This window comes from Castanea sativa, chromosome 1, assembly GCF_040712315.1.
Source record: "Castanea sativa cultivar Marrone di Chiusa Pesio chromosome 1, ASM4071231v1".
Taxonomy (NCBI): domain Eukaryota; kingdom Viridiplantae; phylum Streptophyta; class Magnoliopsida; order Fagales; family Fagaceae; genus Castanea; species Castanea sativa.
In genome coordinates, this window is record NC_134013.1 from 74,214,095 (window position 1) to 74,217,500 (window position 3,406).

At 36.9% G+C, this 3,406-nt stretch overlaps 1 pseudogene; it reads left to right on the top strand.

Moving 5' to 3' along the window:
- Positions 1–2,684: 2,684 nt before the first annotated feature.
- The window catches only part of LOC142634184 (uncharacterized), a 2,604-nt pseudogene continuing 1,882 nt past the window's right edge, over positions 2,685–3,406 (top strand).

The window sequence follows — 3,406 nt, forward strand, 5'->3', positions numbered from 1 at the left end:
GATCAACAGAAGCTTTCAGCCTACTTCTCCAAAGGGTGGACCACAACCTTGGACAAGTTGCAAGTTGAGATCCGAGGAGCTGGTCATCATTCAAAACCCCAAGATCCAGGCCATCGTTAATAAGGAAACTCCTATTCATGAGGTTGATGGTGTTGGACCTGCCGCAACAGTAGGAGGAGAAGCAACCATCTCCGCGGCACTATCTTCAACTGAGAAACCTCCTCTTGTTTAGTTTTTTTTTTTAATTCTCTCTTATTTGAAAACAATTCTATGGTTTGCCTAGTTTTGGGGGCTTTCATTTTGTAACTTACTACTTTAAGTATTTGAAATTTTTTATCTATGAAAATATTTTTACGTGAGTCTTCATATCTATCTATGTTTCATGCTTGCATTTCCTGGTTTATTTAAACATCTGATTGCTACTTTTCTTGGTTTCTTCCCGCGGAGAGAATGCTATTATTCCTCTGCTATATTAACAATTTGCTATGTTTTGATAACGTCTGATAAATGACTAATAGATCAAATTAAAATAATAAATTTAGTTAATCACTTACCCAAGATATTTTCTTTGTGGAACTTACTTCCTTCGGGGCTCATTTCTTTCCCTATGTGAAGTCTTAGCCTCGTTTTCTGTTATTGTCCATGAGGCCAGGCTTAGACAGAAAACTTAGTTCCAAACTGATGAGAATGCAAAATGTCATATTTTTTCCCATAATGTTTAGTCATTTATACTTATTTAGTGCCTAAATGTACTCATTATTCTTATATTTTGATTTAGGATGCAAATGGAGGCATTAAGTGCAAAATGAAGTTAATTGGGCGATTCTAGACAGCTTTGATATCGCTTCGTAATCTGGGTATAACTCTCTCATCCAAGCTCCAATTGAGATGATTCAAGATGCTATGGAATGCCAAGACAAAGCTCTACAATTTTCATGTTTTGAGTTTTGAGTGATACGGGCCGCATCAAGGTCGAAATTGGGCTTCAAGTTGCTGCACCTACACTGTTGACGTTCTGGAACATTCCTTAGCCTGCAATTCTAATACGTGGATCTGATGGGGTTTATTTTCGAAATCTGGGCATAACTCTCTCATCCGATCTCCGATTGAGATGATTCAAGATACTATGTAACGCCAAGACAAAGCTCTACAACTTTCATGTTTTGAGTTTTGAGTGATACGGGCCGCATCAAGGTCGAAATTGGGCTTGAAGTTGCTGCACCTACACTGTTGACGTTCTGGAACATTCCTTAGCTTGCAATTCTAATACATGGATCTGATGGGGTTTATTTTCGAAAGCTTCCAGATCTGATGCACGAAAATTCCAAGTGAAAAGCACCACCTTCCTAGTTATATTAGGACTTTGTTTTATTTTTAATATTTTTCCTTAATTAATTAGATTTGGATATTATTATTTAGAATATTTTTAAGAGATTTTGTAGGCTTGGGAAAGGGGGAATTAACGTGTAAAAGGGGGAGGAAAAATCAAACTTCATACACGCCTCTCTCTCCCCTCGTCTCTAACTTCTCCTTCAAGTTTTCATCATGGTCCGGCTTGGCTAAACTTTTATACTTCGTCAAAGGAAACAGAAGCCTCAGAATCAATAAAACTGTGAGATCTAATTTTTTTTTTATTGTTCAATTTTATGCTTTGAGTATTGGATGTTCTTCTATGCCTATTTTCATAATTGTCTCGTTTAATTACTAGGAGGCCTACTAGTTTATTATTCGCTGCAATCTACTGCTAGGTTAGATATCAAATTCATAATTGTCCGATCCCTCTAATTTGTGAAGCAACCAAGATTTAATGATTTGCTGCGTCAGAAATTATTAGATCTTAGGAAGAACACTTGACTAAATTAAATACAACCGCTTGCGCTTGTGTTGTTTAGTTTCATCAATGTCTCTAATTCTTAAGGCTGCTACTAAATTAAAATTTTAGCGCTTCTCTTGGGTTGTTCAGTTGTTAGGATTAATTAGATCGCTTTTTTTCTAATTAACTATGACTAAGGAGAAATAGGAAAATAGTTCCAACGGTGAATATTCAAAGTGTGAATTGATATATACTTGCATCGATGATCAGTTGTAAAATTCCGATGGTGGATGTTGACTTAGACCAAGGTTTGTTCTTTTGATTGAATTCGATACTTTAATTTGAATTGTTCCTTAGTTGTTTTTCTTAAAATTGTTTTCGTTATACTCAAAACCCCCCTCCTTGTTCAATTAGCATAAAATTAGGCTAGATACTCTCCGTGGGAACGATTCTTACTCGCACTACTACATATATTTTTAGGAGTATAAGCTTTATTTTTGGTTGCCTGCGACAGCACAACAAATTTTGGCGCCGTTGCCGGGGAGTGATTTTAGTTGATTCTCGTGCTTCTTGTGATCCTTGTTTCGTTCTTGAAATTTTCAAACAAAAAAAAATCGTTAGTTTTGATAGTGTTACGGTTTTGGCAGAATTCTGATTGCGGTAGAACTAGGCCTTGATAGTATAGTTTTCTAAAGGTAAACGACATTCTAAGCAAGACTAGTTAATCCTTAGGATTACTATCCCCACCCTCTCGAGGCTAGATTCCACTGTTTTCTAGGGTTTTAGGCATTTTTTTATTTTTTTTATTTTCATAACTCTAGATTTTTCCTGGTTTGTTTTTCATGGTTTATTAGAGTTTCCTTGATTGTTTATGACTGTAACTCAATCTTCTAATCGAGGTGATTTGCAATACGATCCAGAAATAGAGGGAGCTTTGTGCAGGTTAAGGAGGAAAGCTAGGAAAAATTCTGAAGAGCACAATCTAGCTCTTGATTCCTTGTTTGCTAGCGATTCTGATTTAGAAAAGGAGGAATTCATGGCTGGAAATCAAACTTTGAGAGAGCTTACTACCCCTGATTTGAATCAACAACCCTTACGCATAACATTCCCTACTTTAGATGCTACTACTACTTTTGAATTAAAATCTGGACTAATACATCTCTTGCCCACTTTTCATGGCCTTGCAGGTGAAGATCCTTACAAGCATCTAAAGGAGTTGCATGTGGTATGCACGAGTATGAAGCCCATGGGGGTGGCTAAAGATCAAATTAAATTAAGAGCCTTTCTGTTTTCTTTGAAGGATTCGGCTAAGGATTGGCTCTATTATCTACCCTCCGGGAGTATTAAAACATGGAACGAGATGAAAAGGTTGTTTTTGGAGAAATATTTCCCAGCTTCAAGGGCAGCCAACATTCGAAAAGAAATTTGTGGAGTAAGGCAGCACAACAGAGAGTCCCTACATGAATATTGGGAATGTTTCAAGAAATTATGTGCAAGCTGCCCCCATCATCAAATTAGCAAGCAGCTACTTATCCAATATTTCTATGAGGGCCGTCTACCCATTGATAGAAGCATGATTGATGCAGCTAGTGG